The 22,217-nt window shown below is 46.3% G+C and overlaps 1 protein-coding gene across 3 annotated transcripts in view; it reads left to right on the forward strand.

Moving 5' to 3' along the window:
• Window positions 1–22,217, forward strand: part of DAB2IP (DAB2 interacting protein) — a 1,128,147-nt gene that overhangs the window by 251,317 nt on the left and 854,613 nt on the right. The window contains exon 1 of one of the 3 annotated variants that reach the window (XM_063935969.1): window positions 1–111. This exon is cut by the window's left edge and continues 179 nt beyond it. The exons of the other annotated variants lie outside the window; for them this stretch is intronic. The gene's annotated coding sequence lies outside the window, so the exon portion shown is untranslated. The remainder of the gene's footprint in view (window positions 112–22,217) is intronic. 3 annotated transcript variants of the gene reach the window in all.

A 22,217-nucleotide genomic window follows, 5' to 3' on the forward strand; every position in this document is an offset into this window, starting at 1 on the left:
GTAGGGGGAGCTCCCCGCACACAACTTGTTGCTGGAGGAATTAGCTGAGGACATGGGATTCCAGCATTGCTCCTGCAGGACGCTGTGGTGGTAGGAGGAGAGCTGCTGCATGTAAGTTACCCCTCATTCTGTATGCACTGTGTATAGGGCACTGATACATTGTATATACCGGGTTACAGATACATTGTATGCACTAGGTCACTGATACATTGTATATACCGGGTTACAGATACATTGTATATACTAGGTCACTGATACATTGTATATACTGGGCTACAGAGCTGCATTGCACATTCAGGAGGAGGGAACAGGAACTCTGTTGCTTTAAGGGATTCTTGTTGCAAAGTGAGTTGTGTTTGGCCCAGGACTGCAGCCAGGTGTCTGATCATAGTCTGGGGATCAGGTTACACAAACTCTAGGGTGGCTTTTCGGGGAAATCAGACACATGTGGGCTGGAGACTGTGCAGTAAATGAGGAGTCACCCTGTGGGACCCCCACTTACCCCACTCTGCTGCAGGACTGCCCCCTGTGGTGTAGAGGGAACATGATTATGGCTGCTGCAAACTGTTATTCTGTCCCTTGGGAATTTAGGGGTTCCTTGCATATGATTATTTTATGTATTGCTGGTTTATTTATATAGCGCACACATATTCTGCAGTGCTGTACAGAGAATTACATCCGTGACTGCCCCGATCTATGGGCTTGTCTTCGTTTTGTTAATAGAGCCGGGAAGGAGGTCTCGGAGGTATTCAATTGTCCTCATCACTAGTCGGGAGATGCCAGTACTGGCGCCTTAATCTAGGTGTTTAGTCGCGAGGACTGGCATTCACTGACTTAAGCACCTGCCGTAATGCTGTCTGCGCCGCGCGAAAGGCAGAAAACGGCATGGCGGCAATAGTTTAGTCAGATTTCTGCTCACTCTTCAGGAGGAATGCGGAATCCTCTAGTCGGGGCATAATAGCACGATCAATTGAATAGCTCCTGGACCTTCCTTATGGCGCTATTAACATTGCATGGAATTGAATCAAGCCCGATGCGGTCTATGTACTAACACTTGGAGAAAGGTAGTGGATGGAGATAAAGCAACACCCATGTTACAGGCTGTGTTGGAAAAATGACAGGAGCTGGTCAGTTGGTACTTTGGGGCAGATTTATTAAGCTCGGTGAAGTGATAAATTGGAAGGTGATAAAGGACCAACCAGTCAGCTCCTAACTGTCATTTTTCAAACCCAGCCTGTGACATGGAAGTTAAAATCTGATTGGCTGGTCCTTTATCACCTTCCACTTTATCACTTCACCAAGCTTAATAAATCTGCCCCTTTATCACTGTGAAATGTATCACTTTTCAAGGCTTAGTACATCTGGCCCATATTCTTGAAATTGATTGTTGATGATAAGTGATTTTTTTTTTTTTCTATTTGTGATAAGTGATTTTTTTTCTATTTTGTATTTGTTCAATTTTTTTATTTCATTATTAATTGTATGCTAAAACTTTTTTTTTTTTATGCTAAAAGTTTTGTGTGTATATTACAAACATTTTGGTGGATACGGCGCTTCACCAAACCCAGCCAAATCTCATCCTAAACCTCTGTTCCACGCTCTCTATGTACCCCATCTGTCTCACCCCTGTCTGTCTACCCCTCCCCTTTAGAATTTAAGCTCTCACGAGCAGGGCCCTCTTCCCTCATGTGCTTATCCTTTTCTTACTTTAATAATCTTCAACTGTACCACATCCAGCAGTCTTCTGCCACCTGATACTTATTCCAGTGTCATCTGCTGATGTAGCTATGTTTATTTACCCTGTACTTGTCCTATATTGTCATCAACTGTAAGTTGCTGTTTTCCTGTTTGATTATTTGTCTATGTACTGTGTAATTGGGCGCTGCGGAACCCTTGTGGCGCCATATAAATAAAGGATAATAATAATACTTGCCCTATATTGTCGTCAACTGTAAGTTGCTGTTTTCCAGTTTTGATTATTCGTTTATGTACTCTTTAATTGGATGCTGCAGAACCCTTGTGGCACCATATAAAAGGATGATGATGATAATTTTACCCTTTGAATGTATGAAATCTCAACTAAAAAAAAAAAAAGAAGTAGCGTTCTCCCTGGACTTACAGTAACTTTCAGCCTTTTTCTGTCAGAGTACTTGTGAATTATAGATTAAATAAGGAACACTGATGATTCAGGACACTAGAGTGCATCCCGTTGTTATAGGTCGCATCGTATATTCCCCAATCTGCTGTCGCATGACTTGGCCCATTCTATGGAGACTTTGGCGCCTATGGAAATCCACCTTTTGATTTGTGAACGTTCTATTGGATGGTGGAGCAAAACCTAGATTGGTGTGAGGAATTCCATCGCTTAGAGCAGGCATGTCCAAACTGCGGCCCTTCAGCTGTTGAGAAACTACACATCCCAGCATGCCCTGACACAGCTTTAGCATTCTCTGACTGCAAAACTGTGTAAGGGCATGCTGGGATATGTAGTTTCACAACATCTGGAGGGCCGCAGTTTGGACATGCCTGGTTTAGAGACTACAGCTGGCGGGAGCACAGGTCCCAGCTGTTTCTGCCATCCATAAGCTAGTAGGGGTTGCTGAGACTTGTAGTTACACTTGCTTGGTCCGATTAATCTCAGCGCGTGTAGGCAGCCCCCAGGGCCGGTTATTGTTCCAAAACCAGTCAGATTGGATATTTGGGTCTGACCTACTCCCCCCGCACCCATACCATGCACATTCTGTAGTACATAGTGTACATGATCCAGGTAACCTTTCTGCCCGATGGTACATTGTTTGGGCCCTACACACGATATGGTGGTGGGGGTGGATCTGTGACGAGGGAGTGCAGTTTCTTCACTCCCTGACGTCACCTGGCTCCATAGCCCTGCATAAACGACCCGGCACCAACGTTGAACGACCGCGGTGCCACTGATCGTTGGTGCCTACACACTGAGCGACAGGGCCGGACTGGGACTAAAAATAGGCCCTGGCATTTTTGAAGCACACAGGCCCACCTCTGTGACTCCTCCCCTTACTATTCCTGACTCCTCCCACTTATTAGTCTATGTTCTTACAAATATAATTAATATTCTAACAACATACAGGCGTACATCATTCTTTATTAAAATAACTGAACGAAATTGTTCATATCGGCCGCACACATCGGCAAGTTTGTAAGGCCCTTAACGATGTGATCTTTGTTCATCCTTTTTTAAGCCAGGTATACACTATAAGATTATCTGTCCAATCTTTCTGGTTGGAATGAAATTCTGGTAATGTATAGAAGCGAATGACAATTGACCATTTGCTCCCAAACACTGGAAAACAGCCAAAAATGGACATTCAAATTGGTTAAATCCATTTGATTTAACCACTTAATCCGAACAACCATTTTTTACGATTTTCCGGCTTTTGGGAGGGAATAGTTTGATTGTTTTTTGCTCCCAGACATTACGAGATTTTTGCTCCCACCAGAAAGATTGGACTGATAATCTTCTAGTTTGTATTTTAATAGTTTAGGTCTGAACGATCATTAATTAGTGCGTACACTGGAAATCTGATGTTATCGCACAGAAAATTAAGATTGTGAGTAAAATTGTCCTGGCGTGTATAACTTTAGTGGTGTCATGTTTGTCTTTTACATATTTTTTTTTCTATTCACCAAAGTGAAAACATTTTAAAATATTCAATATGCAGTGGAAGGTGATTTGCCTCGCAGCATGTAAGCCTTCTATATTCTGCAGCCAGATTTTCAAATAATATTTTGTTGCACCAGTTTCATGTAATTCTGTATTGGGTTGTTGGGATTAATACCGTATTGCATAATGTGGGTAGGTGACACGCCGCAGAATGGACGGCCCGCGGTTATTATTAATCTACAAGGGAGGTAGCGTCTTACTACCTCTAGAATAGGTTTTGGTAACAGGCTAAGGGGGTAATTCAGAGTTGATCGCAGCAGCAAATTTGTTAGCAGTTGGGCAAAACCATGTGCACTGCAGGGGGGGGGGCAGATGTAACATGTGTAGAGAGAGTTAGATATGGGTGGGTTATTTTGTTTCTGTGCAGGGTAAATACTGGCTGCTTTATTTTTACACTGTTCTGCACATGTTATATCTGCCCCACCTGCACTGCACATAGGGGGTAATTCCAAGTTGATCGCAGCAGGATTTTTGATAGCAATTGGGCAAAACCATGTGCACTGCAGGGGAGGCAGATGTAACATGTGCAGAGAGAGTTAGATTTGGGTGGGTTATTTTATTTCTGTGCAGGGTAAATACTGGCTGCATTATTTTTACACTGCAAATTAGATTGCATATTGAACACACCCCACCCAAATCTAACTCTCTCTGCACATGTTATATCTGCCTCCCCTGCAGTGCACATGGTTTTGCCCAATTGCTAACAAAAATCCTGCTGCGATCAACTTGGAATTACCCCCATGGTTTTGCCTAACTGCTAACAAATTTGCTGCTGCGATCAACTCTGAATTAGGCTTTAAGATTGTTCCCAGGACTCGCAGAGAAAACTAATAAATAATACAAAAAAAAAAAAAAAAAATATATATATATATATATATATATATATATATATATATATATATATATATATATATATATATATATATATATAGGTAGCGTGCCTATCCCACCTGTGGCTCAGGTATATCTGAGCCACAGGTGGGATAGGCACGCTACCTGAATTAACCTACGGAAGGCACCCAGGCATATGCTTTTTTTCAAATTGAGTGCCGGATGTATACATTGAGATATATATATATATATATATATATATATATACGCACGCGGTACAATTGCTGCCCGTCAGTATATTAATGGGGAAGTATACATCATAACTTTATCTGCTGTATAGTAGAGATCACAACTCAGGATCTTGTATTGGTTTTATATATTGTCAGGGGTTTCGGAGTAATCTGTCCCGCAGCACGCAAAAAGCTCTGTGTTGTTGCCAGCACTAGATAGAAGGTGACATTCATTTTGCCCTTGTATGGCTCATCTCCCACTGTGTAACCTTCGTAGTGCACCCAACATGGCTGCCTCATCTGGTACGCTTGTGGATGGGATGAAAAATACATGGACCTGATGGTTTTGTTGGAACCCTACTTTGAACTGTAGGACTCTGCAATCTCCCCCATTTTGTGTCATCTCTTCAAGGGGTAGACTATTCCATCCTGGGTAATCCTACGCAGTGCACCCAAGATGGCTGCCGCACCTGGTACTTGTGAGGGTGGAATACACAGCCCTTGGAAGTTATTACCCAAAATGCCTACACCAATCCTGCATTATGCTTACTGTGCACTCTAAGTTTTCTTTTTATGTCTGTGTGGCTGATCTATTGCTGTATTACTTACATCTTCTGTGTTATGTGCATTGTTTTTGATGTCTGTAAAGCGCCTTGAGTCCAGTTGGAGAAAGAGCGCTATATAAATAAAATTATTATTATTATCCTGGGTGTGGTCTGCATAATGCGCCATCTAATGGGACGTTATAGCGAATATTCCTTGGTAGTAGGCTCTTCCCCCCCCCCCCCCTCCCCATTTAAGCCCAAAAAGTGATACTAGTAAGACGCGAGAGATAAAGTGCCAACCAATCAGCTCCTAACTGTCATGTTACAGGTTGTGGTGGGAGTTCAATTGCCTGCAGTCATTTACCGCGGGCTAGTGGCAGGGGCAGCTATTATCGGGGAATTTTTTCTTCAGAGCCTTAGCAGCCCCGAACCAAGATGCCTGATAATTAGGCTTTTTCGCAAATCCGTCAACAGAAACACTTAAGGCCTGTGAAATTATCACAGATTCTATATGTTTTTGCTTGAAAATAGATATTTTTTTGGTGGGGGACGGTAGAAATGGGAACTAATTAGATAGCCTGAAAAAAATTTTTACGACAAAATGGGAAAATATCGCAAAAAAACCTCCAAAAATGTATTGTCCTTAATTGAATCCCCCCCCCCCCTATGTTTGAAAAATGACAGTTGGTAGCTGGTTTGCTGGTATTTTATCTCCGTCCACTTTATCTCTCTCCAAGGCTTAGTACATACACGCTCTTTAAAATGGGACGGAGAGTATAGGCTGCTGACAATCGCTTTACAATGAAACCTTTAAACCCCCCCCCCCCCTCCCTCCAGAATTCCTGCGTTTGCCCCTGCTAGGCATATTACGGGCAGAAGACTTGTACAGTGTTTTCCCCTTTTTTTTTTTTTTTTTAAGCTTTTCTCATTTGGATTGTTTCAGTTGGCGTCACTGTATTCTGCTCCATATGCGACAGACCAGTATACGATATGCTGTAGGGTTGGAGATTCTGGATATAAGTAATTGTGCTGACTAAGTATTTGTTGTCCAAGCTAAGCGATCATTCAGGCAAGTTGTCGGCTGTGTGACCGTGCAGGTAGTTTATCCGGCTGCGGGAAGTGAGGAAGAGCAGACGCCAGACCACTGACCAGAGACGCAGAAGAGTTGCACATATGCGGATATTCCCACTGAAGCTTGAAGGGGGAAATTATCAAGTAATAATAATAATAATAATAATAATTCCTTGGAATTCCCATATTGTGTATCTTCACTCTGTACAAGCGTCTCCTCATGGAAATGTCATTTTTTTAAAGTCTAATTCCGTTTTCACACAGCGGGTTTCCATTGAATCCAGTATAGGACCCGAGCATAAATCTTTACTGACATAACATGGTGCCTGTGAACTTTAGTTGAGAAGATGCAGCAATTCCTGGCCAGCCGTGGAGGTACAGGGCCCGGTTCTCAGGTGGGGGGTAAAGCAAGTAAGTGTGCACCTGGACAAACCATGTTACCCTGCAAGGGGGGCAAAAACATGCATTATGTTTGCATGCAGGGTAAATACAGGCTGCCCCTGCGTGTAGCCCCCAAATAATGGACAGCTTTTATTTTAGATTTGAGGTTGGACTCCCCTCCCAAATCTGTACCTCTCTGCACATGTTACATCTTCTCCCCTCCGTCGGTGCAATGCGGTTTTACCAAGATACACAGTCCTTGCTCTGTTTTGTTGTCTGTGTCACCACAGAATCCGGCCCATATTGTGAAGTGTGGTTGCTCTGGGTAACGGACAGTGCTTACGGCCGCCCCCTTCCACTGCATGCATTTTGTGTTACCCGCTCTGCAGTTCTAGGCTGATATTTTTTTACTGCCCTCCGAGACGTTTGTGTTTTTGGAACTGGTGATAGGGGATGGTATTGAGATCCTGGTGCTTAGGATGCCGTCAGCGTTCTCCCGACGCGCAGGATACCAACACCTGGAAGGTAAGTAGGCAAACTCTCCCTCCCACCATGACCCTTCCCGCAGCCTAACGTTTACACTCCCACTCCGCAGCCTAAACGTAACCCCACCGCCCTGTAGCCTAACCTTAACCCTCCCTCTCTGCAGCCTAAACTTAAACCCCCCCTGCAGCCTAACCATAACCCCAAGCAGACCCGGCATACTTACGTTCAGGATCCTGGCAGTTTTTCGGCGCCGGCATGTTGATCCATGACGAGATCCCAGCGTCTGGATTTCGGCATTGGTATTCAGACTGCCGGCATCCCGAACTCCATTATGGTGATAGACATTCTTTGTCAGGTTATGGGTGTCTCATGGGGAGGCATTTGATATGCCGTCTGTCAGCGCTAAGCATACCGGCAAGACACCCCTGGAGGGAGAATAAATAGCGTGGGACGCGTAGTAGACCCTGTCTCATGCACCGTTTTTAATTATTGCCTAGATAATGAGCATTCCTCTTGTATTTTGTTGTGACATCCCTGCCCCATGTAACACTGTCCTCTGCCCCACATGGATGGGAACAGAGCGGTATTCTGATACGGCTACAACATCCTGTGCTAGCCGAGGGACGCACAAAGTAGTCCTGTCTTCCCCGCTGTTACCGCTGTACAGAGTCTGCTACCGTACAGATCAGCAGCTGTAATATTGTGATGTAAGAAAAAGCTGTGTTTAATGTTTGGAAGCCGCCACGCCGTAGAGATGCTTTGTGCAGGCTGGTCATGCCGTGTCGCTATCAGCAAGGCCTAGTAGATTGGAGAGGTTAAGGCTTTGTGAGTAAGGTCCTCACCATCGGTCTGTTCTGTTCGCTAAAGTTAACATCTGTCTCAGCCATATAATGCTCAACAGTAGTCCATATAGTGCACGCACATTCCGCAGCGCTGTACTTATTTCATTCACATCTGTCCCTGCACCGCTGGAGCTTACGCTCTATTTTCCCTACCTCGTGGACACACATAAGCCCTAGGGAACATTGTTTGTGAGAAGGCAGTTGATAAACCAATATGTTTTGGGGGTGTGAGAGGAAACTGGGGCACCAGGGGGAAACCCATGGAAGCGTAGGAAAACATACAAACTCCACATACAGTGTGTTGATAATAAATTAGCAATGCTAACCACTATGCTGCCCCAACATTTCTTTCACTTCCTATCTGCTAGGTCTCCTGTGCCCATAGAAAGTTTTATTAATGGCTGCTCTCATGCGCATGAAGGGGATAGCTCGCTTGTGGTAAGATTTGCTGGCTTTCTCTGGTAATTGCCTATTTATCAAGTATTGCGGCATTATGGGGGCGATTCAATTGTTATTCGCCCCAGCTGTCACTAGATGGTGCCCAACGGAGCATTTCAATAGTTGCTCCGTTCAGGCACGCATGCAGCTAGGGGGACACATGCCTGGTTTGGGAGGCCCAACCTGGACTTTAGATGGGTTTATGCAATTTGTGTGGCTAAACCCAGTACTAATATGCGCCCAGTGGGGGGGAAGAATTAAATTGCTCCTGTGGGAGCCCACAAAACAATTGAATCGCCCCTATGTGTACTGATCGCTTAATGGTTATTTCTCTAACGTCCTAAGTGGATGCTGGGGACTCCGTAAGGACCATGGGGAATAGTGGCTCCGCAGGAGACTGGGCACATCTAAAGAAAGCTTTAGGACTATCTGGTGTGCACTGGCTCCTCCCCCCATGACCCTCCTCCAAGCCTCAGTTGGATCTCTGTGCCCGAACGAGAAGGGTGCACACTAGGGGCTCTCCTGAGCTTACTTAGTGAAAGTTTTAGATTAGGTTTTTTATTTTCAGTGAGACCTGCTGGCAACAGGCTCACTGCATCGAGGGACTAAGGGGAGAAGAAGCGAACTCACCTGCGTGCAGAGTGGATTGGGCTTCTTAGGCTACTGGACATTAGCTCCAGAGGGACGATCACAGGCCCAGCTTGGATGGGTCCCAGAGCCGCGCCGCCGGCCCCCTTACAGAGCCAGAAGGCAGAAGAGGTCCGGAAAATCGGCGGCAGAAGACGTCCTGTCTTCAACAAGGTAGCGCACAGCACTGCAGCTGTGCGTCATTGCTCTCAGCACACTTCACACTTCGGTCACTGAGGGTGCAGGGCGCTGGGTGGGGGCGCCCTGAGACGCAATAAAAACACCTTGGATGGCAAAAAAAATGCATCACATATAGCTCCTGGGCTATATGGATGCATTTAACCCCTGCCAGAATCCATAAAAAAGCAGGAGAAAAGTCCGAAAAGGGGGCGGAGCCTATCTCCTCAGCACACTGGCGCCATTTTCCCTCACAGCTCCGTTGGAGGGAAGCTCCCTGTCTCTCCCCTGCAGTCACTACACTACAGAAAGGGTTAAAAAAAGAGAGGGGGGCACTAATTGGGCGCAGTATTAACTATACAGCAGCTATAAGGGGAAAAACACTTATATAAGGTTATCCCTGTATGTATATATATATAGCGCTCTGGTGTGTGCTGGCAAACTCTCCCTCTGTCTCCCCAAAGGGCTAGTGGGGTCCTGTCCTCTATCAGAGCATTCCCTGTGTGTGTGCTGTATGTCGGTACTTTTGTGTCGACATGTATGAGGTGAAAAATGATGTGGAGACGGAGCAGATTGCCTGTAATAGTGATGTCACCCCCTAGGGGGTCGACACCTGAGTGGATGAACTGTTGGAAGGAATTACGTGACAGTGTCAGCTCTGTATAAAAGACAGTGGTTGACATGAGACAGCCGGCTACTCAGCTTGTGCCTGTCCAGACGTCTCATAGGCCGTCAGGGGCTCTAAAGCGCCCGTTACCTCAGATGGCAGATATAGACGCCGACACGGATACTGACTCCAGTGTCGACGGTGAAGAGACAAATGTGACTTCCAGTAGGGCCACACGTTACATGATTGAGGCAATGAAAAATGTTTTACACATTTCTGATAATACGAGTACCACCAAAAAAAGGGGTATTATGTTCGGTGAGGAAAAACTACCTGTAGTTTTCCTGAATCTGAGAAATTAAATGAGGTGTGTGATGATGACGTGGGTTTCCCCCGATAACAACGGATAATTTCTAAAATGTTAATGGCATTATATCCTTTCCCGCCAGAGGTTAGGGTGCGTTGGGAAACACCCCCTAGGGGGGATAAAGCGCTCACACGCTTGTAAGGGCTCTACCTTCGCCTGAGATGGCCGCCCTTAAGGATCCTGCTGATAGAAAGCAGGAGGGTATCCTAAAAGGTATTTACACACATACTGGTGTTATACTGCGACCAGCAATCGCCTCAGCCTGGATGTGCAGTGCTGTGTTGGCGTGGTCGGATTCCCTTACTGAAAATATTGATACCCTAGATAGGGACAGTATATTTTTGCCTATAGAGCATTTAAAAGATGCATTTTTATATATGCGTGATGCACAGCGGAATATTTGCCGACTGGCATCAAGTCTAAGCGCGTTGTCCATTTCTACCAGTAGAGGGTTATGGACACGTCAGTGGTCAGGTGATGCGTATTCCAAACTGCATTTGGAAGTATTGCTTTATTAAGGGAGGAGTTATTTGGGGTCGTTCTTTCAGACCTGGTGGCCACGGCAACAGCTGGGAATTCCACGTTTGTACCCCAGGTCGCCTCTCAACATGAGAAGACGCCATATTATCAGGCGCAGTCTTTTCGTGGACAAGCGGGCAAAAGGTTCCTCATTTCTGCCCCGTGACAGAGGGAGAGGAAAAAGGCTGCAGAAATCAGCCAGTTCCCAGGAACAGAAACCCTCTCCCGCCTCTGCCAAGCCCTCAGTATACGCTGGGGCTTTACAAGCAGAATCAGGCACGGTGGGGGGCCCGTCTCAATGAATTTCAGCGCGCAGTGGGCTCACTCGCAAGTAGACCCCTGGATCCTTCAGGTGATATCTCAGGGGTACAAATTAGAATTCGAGACGTCTCCCCCTCGCCGTTTCCTAAAGTCGGCTTTACCGATGTCTCCTTCTGACAGGGAGACAGTTTTGGAAGCCATTCACAAGCTGTATTCCCAGCAGGTGATAATCAAGATACCCCTCCTGCAACAGGGAACGGGGTATTATTCCACACTGTTGTGGTACCGAAGCCGGACGGCTCGGTGAGACCGATTCTAAATCTAAAATCTTTGAACACTTACATACAAAGGTTCAAATTCAAGATTGAGTCACTCAGAGCAGTGATTGCGAACCTGGAAGAAGGGGACTACATGATGTCTCGGGACATCAAGGATGCTTACCTTCATGTCAAAATTTACCCTTCTCACCAAGGGTACCTCAGGTTTATGGTACAGAACTGTCACTATCAGTTCAGACGCTGCCGTATGGATGGTACACGGCACCCCGGGTCTTTACCAAGGTAATGGCCGAAATGATGATATTCCTTCGAAGGAAGTGAATTTTAGTTATCCCTTGGACAATTCCCTGATAAGGGTAAGATCCAGGGAACAGTTGGAGGTCGGTGTAGCACTATCTCGGGTAGTGTTGCGGCAGCACGATTGGATTCTCAATATTCCAAAATCGCACCTGGTTCCGACGACGTGTCTTCTGTTCCTAGGGATGATCCTGGACACAGTCCAGAAAAAGGTGTTTCTCCCGGAGGAGAAAGCCAGGGAGTTATCCGAGCTAGTCAGGAACCTCCTAAAACCGAGCCAAGTCTCAGTGCATCAATGCACAAGGGTTCTGGGTAAAATGGTGGCTTCCTACGAAGCAATCCCATTCGGCAGATTCCACGCAAGAACTTTCCAGTGGGACCTGCTGGACAAATGGTCCGGATCGCATCTTCAGATGCATCAGCGGATAACCCTGTCACCAAGGACAAGGGTGTCCTTCCTGTGGTGGTTGCAGAGTGCTCATCTTCTAGAGGGCCGCAGATTAGGCATTCAGGACTGGGTCCTGGTGACCACGGATGCCAGCCTGCGAGGCTGGGGAGCAGTCACACAGGGAAGGAATATCCAGGGCTTATGGTCAAGCCTGGAGACATCACTTCACATAAATATCCTGGATCTAAGGGACATTTACAATGCTCTAAGCTTAGCAAGACCTCTGCTTCAAGGTCAGCCGGTGTTGATCCAGTCGGACAACATCACGGCAGTCACCCACGTAAACAGACAGGGTGGCACAAGAAGCAGGAGGGCAATGGCAGAAGCTGCAAGGATTCTTCGCTGGGCGGAAAATCATGTGATAGCACTGTCAGCAGTATTCATTCCGGGAGTGGACAACTGGGAAGCAGACTTCCTCAGCACGACCTCCACCCGGGAGAGTGGGGACTTCACCCAGAAGTCTTCCACATGATTAAAAACTCGACAGGTATTGCGCCAGGTCCAGGGACCCTCAGGCAATAAGCTGTAGACGCTCTGGTAACACCGTGGGTGTACCAGTCAGGGTATGTGTTCCCTCCTCTGCCTCTCATACCCAAGGTACTGAGATTGATAAGATGGAGAGGAGTAAGCACTATATTCGTGGTTCCGGATTGGCCAAGAAGGACTTGGTAACCGGAACTTCAAGAGATGCTCACGGAGGATCCGTGGCCTCTACCTCTAAGAAGGGACCTGCTCCAGCAAGGACCCTGTCTGTTCCAAGACTTACCGCGGCTGCGTTTGACGGCATGGCGGTTGAACGCCGGATCCTGAAGGAAAAAAGGCATTCCGGATTAAGTCATCCCTATCCTGATCAAAGCCAGGAAGGATGTAACCGCAAAAACATTATCACCGCAATTGGCGAAAATATGTTGCGTGGTGCGAGGCCAGTAAGGCCCGACGGAGGAAATTCAACTGGGTCGATTCCTACATTTCCTGCAAACAGGAGTGTCTATGGGCCTGAAATTGGGGTCCATTAAGGTTCAAATTTCGGCCCTGTCAATTTTCTTCCAAAAAGAACTAGCTTCAGTCCCTGAAGTTCAGACGTTTGTAAAAGGGGTACTGCATATACAGCCTCCTTTTGTGCCTCCAGTGGCACTTTGGGATCTCAATGTAGTTTTGGGTTCCAAAAGTCACATTGGTTTGAACCACTTAAATCTGTGGAGTTAAAATATCTCACATGGAAAGTGGTCATGCTGTTGGCCCTGGCCTGGGCCAGGCGCGTGTCAGAATTGGCGGCTTTATCCTGAAAAAGCCCTTATCTGATTTTTCCATTCGGACAGGGCGGAATTGAGGACTCGTCCTCAGTTTCTCCCCAAGGTGGTTTCAGCGTCTCACCTGAACCAACCTATTGGTGGTGCCTGCGGCTACTAGGGACTTGGAGGCCTCCAAGTTGCTAGACGTTGTCAGTGCCCTGAAAATATATGTTTCCAGGACGGCTGGAGTCAGGAAATCTGACTCACTGTTTATCCTGTGTGCACCCAACAAGCTGGGTGCTCCTGCTTCTAAGCAGACTATTGCTCGTTGGATTTGTAGTACAATTCAGCTTGCACATTCTGTGGCAGGCCTGCCACAGCCAAAAATCTGTAAATGCCCACTCCACAAGGAAGGTGGGCTCATCTTGGGCGGCTGCCCGAGGGGTCTCGGCTTTACAACTTTGCCGAGCAGCTACTTGGTCAGGAGCAAATACGTTTGTAAAATTCTACAAAATTGATATCCTGGCTGAGGAGGACCTGGAGTTCTCTCATTTGGTGCTGCAGAGTCATCCGCACTCTCCCGCCCGTTTGGGAGCTTTGGTATAATCCCCATGGTCCTTACGGAGTCCCCAGCATCCACTTAGGACGTTAGAGAAAATAAGAATTTACTTACCGATAATTCTATTTCTCATAGTCCGTAGTGGATGCTGGGCGCCCATCCCAAGTGCGGATTGTCTGCAATACTTGTACATAGTTATTGTTACAAAAATCGGGTTATTATTGTTGTGAGCCATCTTTCAGAGGCTCCTCTGTTATCATGCTGTTAACTGGGTTCAGATCACAGGTTATACGGTGTGATTGGTGTGGCTGGTATGAGTCTTACCCGGGATTCAAAATCCTTCCTTATTGTGTACGCTCGTCCGGGCACAGTATCCTAACTGAGGCTTGGAGGAGGGTCATGGGGGGAGGAGCCAGTGCACACCAGATAGTCCTAAAGCTTTCTTTAGATGTGCCCAGTCTCCTGCGGAGCCGCTATTCCCCATGGTCCTTACGGAGTCCCCAGCATCCACTACGGACTATGAGAAATAGAATTATCGGTAAGTAAATTCTTATTTATTATTATGTATATAGCGCACACATATTCCGCAGCGCTTTACAGAGAATATTTGCCCATTCACATCAGTCTCTGCCCCAGTGGAGCTTACACTCTATATTCCCTACCACATGTACCCACAGACACATTAACGCTAGGGTTCATTTTTGTTTGAAGCCAATTAACCTACCAGTATATTTTTGGATTGTGGGTGGAAACCGGAGTACCCGGTGGAAACCCACGCAGGTACGGGGAGAAATACAAACTCCACACAGTCAGGGCCATGGTGGGAATTGAACCCATGACCTCAGTGCTGTGAGGCAGTAATGCTAACCATTACACCATCCGTGCTGCCCAAATAGTAATAGTTCTGTTACTGTCATAATAACTGGAAAAATGCTTAATTATTTACATTCTTACATAATAATTGTAATACATATTCTTGATCTGAATTTCTGAGCAGCCTTTTCTAAACTTTACTGAGAAATTGCAGCGGTGAAAAAACCCAAAAACCACTTGATCATAAACGGTTCCCATATCGGAAGTCATTGACTTGCATACGGAGATTCAGACTTGCAGCTGATGCCCCCGAAGTTGCGTTTGTTTTTGTGTTGAATTCTTGTATTTAGTTCAACTTTAAATGTTACACTCCTGACCGAGTTTTCTTCTTTCTTTTGTGATGAATGCAGCATTGTTTACTGTGAGCGCGTTCTATATTGTCGTACAGGTCTTGTCTGGTTACCTTCTCCTTGTCAGTAATGTTATAGGTCTATAAACAGAACCTGGCCCTTAGAGACCCCAGGACCTCCCAGACCACTCCAGTGACTGCGCCTAATTACCTCCCCTCACTGCCCCCCTCCCCTCACATCTCAGGACTGGTTCTCATTTCAGTAATTCTCCATTCATAACGCAGGACCACAGATTGTGCTATGTAGCTGTTCTTCAGGACACGGGGAGAGCAGGATCTGTGCTGGGTTCCATATATTTACTAAAAATATGTGACGGGGAAGAACAGTGTTGTGTCTATAACTAGGGTCTATTTACTAATAGGCCCTACACACTGGGCGATATGAGTGAAAGAGATGAACGATCTCGTTCATTAATGACCAAGATACCGTTCATATCTTTCAGCGTGGAGGCACCAGCGATGAACGATGCGCGGCCCCGCGCTCGTTCATCGCTGGTGCCCCGTCGCTTGTGCATGCAGGCCAATATGGACGATCTCGTCCATATTTGCCTGCGCTGCTATGGAGCCGGGTGATGAGGAGAGTGAAGAAATTTCACTCCACCTATCACTGCCCCCCCGCCGCCGGCTCGCCCCGTCGGCCGTAGCCGCCGTCGGGCAGCTCGTCGGCGGGTCACATAGTGTGTAGGGCCCTTGAGCCTTAAAGAGTAATAAATTGGTTGGTACTTTATCTCTCTCTCCAATCGGCTCCTAACTGCTGTGTTTGAAAAATGACAGGCACTGATTGGCTGGTATTCAGTTGTTACCCACAGCAGTTACCACTAGGGGGCACAAAAGGGAGCAGTTCAATTGTTGCTCAATTTAGATGCGTGTTAGCCATTGGGGAGATGGTACTTCTTGCAGCCTCCTGAGGAGTGAGGAGAAATGTGTGCAAAGCCTGTTTGGGTGCCCTAACCACTTCTTTAGACGAGTTTAGCTACTTTGTGTGGCTCAACACGATTCTTTTAGGTGCGCCAATACTAACGGGTGCTCGAACGTAGACGCAATTGAATTGGTCGGGCTCCTATGCGTATGGATGCCAAGCAGGGGGCATGCAAAACAATGAAATCGACCCCCAAGGCTTAGTAAATTATTATAATTAACAGTTTATTTTATAACGCAGCATATTCTGTTGCGCTTTACAATTTGAAACAACAGTAACAGACAGACAAAGAAGTAGGAGGGCCCTGCTTGCAAGTTTACAATCTATAGGGAAAAGGCATTGATACACAAGGATAGATGCTACCTATTGCATAATGGTCCACCAGATTGCTAGGTTCTTGGTGGGCTGTACTATATGGTCACACAGCGATGCTGATCTGGTGTCGGGAGGATGAGAAAGTGAAGGAAGAGAAGATATGTGATGTTATGTGTGGACCGTACAGTGGTGATCTAATCGGATAGGAAAGTTTCTGAAGGTTATGTGAGCGGTTCTAGATGCCTATATTAGCTATGACTATTGCTTTCTGTGCATTATGTAACGGTGTCGACACAACCTGAAATCCTAGTTGGGCCGGACAGGTCCGCGTGACAGTAATTGTGATGGAACTCTGTATGAGGTGCCGACTCCACCGCTCTACATTAGTTATACTGTATAACGGTAATAAACTCAGATAATGTCTATAAACCAAGTCCATACATCCCCTTATAATGTCACCATTTCAGGACTCCCTCCCCCCCCCCCCCCCCTTCCTGTTTAAGAAAGGCCACACCCCTTTCTTTACAGTAAAAACCAGGACTGTTGCAGGTATGTAATGGTACATTAGTATCTGTGTCCTACACTAATCCTCCTCATGTACAGCGATAAGACGGCACATCCACCAAATGCCTCCCGCTCCTTCTAATATCCCCGTTTGTTTGGTTGTTATGGATAGTATTGCATTTTCCTTTGCGTCTGCTGTCCGCGTCTGATGCGGGATCCGGTCTCTAGGTTGACGGTTACTAGGTCGACCACTATCGGTCGACAATTTTTATGTCGACATGGTCTCTAGGTCGACATATCAAAAGGTCGAAATTAGTTTTTTCACAATTTATTTTTAAATTAATTTTTTAACCTTTTCATACGTAACGATCCATGCGGACTACGATTGGGAATAGTAACCTTGCACGAAGCTTGCGAGCCATGCAACGGGACATGGTGCACTAATTGGGGTTCCCGGTCACTGTACAAAGAAACGGACACCCAAAAAAAAAACTCATGTCGACCTTTTGACCTGTCGACCTAGCACATGTTGACCTAGCAACCCTGTCGACCAATAGTGGTCGACCTAGTTACTATCTACCTTCCATACCACACCTGTCTGAGGCGCCACCGACCGGGGAAATCGCACCATAGCAGATGAATTGCTGTAATTATTCCGTTTCCCTAAGGGAAAGAAGTGGCAGCTTCTTATTGCACAATAGAATAAAAGGTATTTTTATTATCGCTCTTCTTTATACACATGGACGGTTGTCGATAATGATTGCTCTCTGTAGCATAATCTGTATTTTAATAGGATAATACTGTAAATTATATCATAGAGGCCCAGATTTATCAAGCCTTGGAGAGAGATAAATTGCATAGTGATAAAGTTCCAACCAATCAGCTTCTAACTGACATGTTACAGGCTGTGTTTGAAAAAATGACAGTTAAGAACTGATTGGTTGCTACTGCAATTTATCGGTCTGCAAGGCTAGATAAATCTGGGCCAAAATCTCCTATACACATGCCTGATTGTTAATCTTTATAATAATTCTGCCCCGTCTTTGGGAACCAGAGTGTGAATTGCAGACCCCCCCCCCCCCCCCCCCCCCCACACACACACACACTAACGGTCCCCTCTGTGTACCGAGGGGAAAGTGCGGCAAACCAAAGTACTACATAAAGGTGACAATTCAGTTGTTTTTCCCCTGTGGCGACCACTAGGGGGTACAATGTCTTTGACATGGGGTGGGTGCCCAGCCTGTGAGATCCGGATGCTGTGTTGTGACCTTTTTCCAGGAAGTGTTTATTTTTTGTGTACGGAAGAGATGAAGAAGACCGCAGTGATTGCGTGTGTGGTTTTCTTATTTTTTTTCTAGCTATAAATAAACTGCGTGAAAATATATTACTATAGTTGTGTTATAGGTAATCACGCGGCTCTCTTGATTTAAACACAAGGGCTACAGTAAGTAAGTGGTGGTGGCCGGTTTCACCTGGGAAGGGGGGGTGGTCATATGGAAGCGAATGATTCAGGCTTTCCTACCTATGCTCCCCAACGGGGAAATGGACGTGGTAACATAGTAACTAAGGTTGAAAAAAGACAATTGTCCATCGAGTTCAATCTATTTGTGGTCTCCTATGCAGTCTTATTAAAGGACTAGTTATTTTTATGTTAGGACTAGTTATATTAACTATAATGCATGCCTACGCACCATAACACTAAATATCTTTATCCAATAGGAATTTATCTAACCCATTCTTAAAGGTGTCTTCTGAGTCCGCGGTTACTACTCTCTCAGGCAGGCAATTCCAAACACGTATTGTCCTTACTGTGAAAAAACCTTTTCACCTCAATGTACGGAAACTCCTCTAACCTAAGCAAGTGACCACGTGTCCTCTGTTCTTATCTTATAGAAAACTGGTCCCTCCCGAGCTCTGTGTACTGACCCCTTATATATTTGTAGATGTTGATCATGTCCCCTATTAGTCTCCTCTTTTCCAATGTAAACATGGTCTCGTACTTCCCAAACTGTTTCGATACACGGTCCTGGAAATGTGCCAATGGGCATGTATAGTGGGTACAGTGATCTTTATACAATACAGAGAGCCCTTCACGAGCCTCCACTCAATAGACGGACAGTTAGAGCACCAGGCATAGTGGCTATGCTCGCGACTAGTGATCATCCTCTACCTCCTTCTTGGCCACCAGGTGGGGTTTGTGACTGTGACCTCAGCAGAACAAGTTGTACTGGGCCTACGCGGCAGATTTACCCCTTACTCTGACCCTTCCTGCTTTGGAGTTCCACCCTTATGAAACTGATGTAATACAGACCGCAGCATACTTTAGAGAACGTGGTGCGAGTCCTTTCTCATCTGCTGCGGCACTGATGACTTTTTGACCCATCAGTTGGGGTAATTTGTGGCGGGTAATTCGGACAGTTGCCAAAGGGGGACCCTTGTTTAGACCTTTCCGTGCAACTTGCGCAGTGCCAGCTTGGAATGGGGTCACATTATATAATTGTCATTGCAGGTTTGCAGCGGCCGGGATTTTGTGGGATGGACCAGCTTTCACCCAGTAGTGAGTTGATGGGTCTAATCCAATAATTATTGGTACAACCCCTGAAATTAGTGCTGCCGCTGCGCCAAGGCGAACACTACACATGCTTGTATTAAATTATTCTCCCGCCATTACCATGTGCTCTTTTCGTTCAATCAGAATGTGAGACGCGTTTCCAAGGTCAAAGGGTGTTGGTTTTTTTCCACCACTCACATCTGTGATCTCGGGTAGCGTCTGTATTCAGTGTCGCATAGTATAAGGATTTCCTGCTGCGTGTTGGGGGGGGCAGCGGAATCTGTAATTATACCTCTACAGGGTGCTGGGAGCTTCCCGCCCATCCTTGCAGCAGAAGTAGGGATTAAGATGTACGGTAGGAGGCGGTAGTCCTTACCCTATCCTCTGACCCCACTGCGGACCTGTGACAGCAGCGTCGAGGCCTCCCCGCTGTTACGTTACTGTACGGCCTTTGGAGTCATATCTGACCTTGGTTATTGAGCTGTTATCAAGTCCAAGTGCTTATTGATCATTTGTTCTCTCTTGTATGAGATCTGATGTTATGTCAATGGCTGTCTGTTACACTTGGATGTGCAGTTAATACACCCTGAGCCCCCCCCCCCCCCCCTGTCCCCCATGATTTTACCACTCCGACGCTCGCATTAAATAAAAAAAGGAGGCAGATTAGTTTCTGTTTTTTTCCATTTGTGCAGTACCGGGCACGTGGGCGGCCCCCGAAGCCCTCTGCGTTCGCTACCTCCGACACCTCTAACGGATACCTCGGTCTGTTAAATAGCATTCCTCTTAGTGGTAAGATATATATACACTGCTCAAAAATATAAAGGGAACACTAAAATAACACATCCTAGATCTGAATGTATGAAAAATTCTTATTAAATACTTTGTTCTTTACATAGTTAAATGTGCTGACAACAAAATCACACAAAAATTATCAATGGAAATCAAATTTATTAACCCATGGAGGTCTGGATTTGGAGTCACCCTCAAAATTAAAGTGGAAAAACACATTACAGGCTGACCCAACTTTGATGTAATGTCCTTAAATCAAGTCAAAATGAGGCTCAGTAGTGTGTGTGGCCTCCACGTGCCTGTATGACCTCCCTACAACCCACACAAGTGGCTCAGGTAGTGCAGCTCATCCAGGATGGCACATCAATGCGAGCTGTGGCAAGAAGGTTTGCTGTGTCTGTCAGCGTAGTGTCCAGAGCATGGAGGCGCTACCAGGAGACAGGCCAGTACATCAGGAGACATGGAGGAGGCCGTAGGAGGGCAACAACCCAGCAGCAGGACCGCTACCTCCGCCTTTGTGCAAGGAGGAACAGGAGGAGCACTGCCAGAGCCCTGCAAAATGACCTCCAGCAAGCCACAAATGTGCATGTGTCTACTCAAACGATCAGAAACAGACTTCATGAGGGTGGTATGAGGGCCCGACGTCCACAGGTGGGGGTTGTGCTTACAGCCCAACACCGTGCAGGACGTTTGGCATTTGCCAGAGAACACCAAGATTGGCAAATTCGCCACTGGCACCCTGTGCTCTTTACAGATGAAAGCAGGTTCTCACTGAGCACATGTGACAGACATGACAGAGTCTGGAGACGCCAAGGAGAACGTTCTGCTGCCTGCAACATCCTCCAGCATGACCGGTTTGGCAGTGGGTCAGTAATGGTGTGGGGTGGCATTTCTTTGGGGGGCCACACAGCCCTCCATGTGCTCACCAGAGGTAGCCTGACTGCCATTAGGTACCGATATAAGATCCTCAGACCCCTTGTGCTGGTGCGGTTGGCCCTGGGTTCCTCCTAATGCAATACAATGCTAGACCTCATGTGGCTGGAGTGTGTCAGCAGTTCCTGCAAGACGAAGGCATTGATGCTATGGACTGGCCCGCCCATTCCCCAGACCTGAATCCAATTGAGCACATCTGGGACATCATGTCTCACTCCATCCACCAACGCTACGTTGCACCACAGACTGTCCAGGAGTTGGCGGATGCTTTAGTCCAGGTCTGGGAGGAGATCCCTCAGGAGACCCTCCGCCACCTCATCAGGAGCATGCCCAGGCATTGTAGGGAGGTCATACAGGCACATGGAGGCCACACACACTACGGAGCCTCATTTTGACTTGTTTTAAGGACATTACATCAAAGTTGGATCAGCCTGTAGTGTGTTTTTCCACTTTAATTTTGAGGGTGACTCCAAATCCAGACCTCCATGGGTTAATAAATTTGATTTCCATTGATAATTTTTGTGTGATTTTGTTGTCGGCACATTCAACAATGTAAAGAACAAAGTATTTAATAAGAATATTTCATTCATTCAGATCTAGGATGTGTTATTTTGGTGTTCCTTTATTTTTTTGAGCAGTGTATAAAGCCACAGGAGTAATGGGACTAGAGCTGTCATCTACATTCCCCAGTTCCAGGAAGAGTAAACAGACACTGGAGGTTCCTATTACTGAAATGCTTCTTGTGTTTTATTGTTGCATAAATATCTGCATTGCAGCATGCAAAGTGCTCGGTACAGCGGAGGCTGTCAGAGATCAGGCAGGAGCAGCGGTCAGGACAGAGATGGTACTGTAATAATAGGAGAGCGGGGAACTTCATCACCGTATCAGAACGATGAGGTCTGCAAATGCGTGTGGTTGTTATATTGCAAGACTGACCTCCCCCAAGTGACCCCTCCTGTACTGGATCTGTGTAGGATAGCGTCAGCGATAATCCGATGGGGTGTGGTGATAAATGCAGTCAGGTGACCACAGGTAACGGCCTCTAGCTTTGCACAGTGAGCTAATGATAAGCTCCAGTAATTCTGGAA

Source organism: Pseudophryne corroboree, chromosome 8 (genome assembly GCF_028390025.1).
Source record: "Pseudophryne corroboree isolate aPseCor3 chromosome 8, aPseCor3.hap2, whole genome shotgun sequence".
NCBI lineage: Eukaryota > Metazoa > Chordata > Amphibia > Anura > Myobatrachidae > Pseudophryne > Pseudophryne corroboree.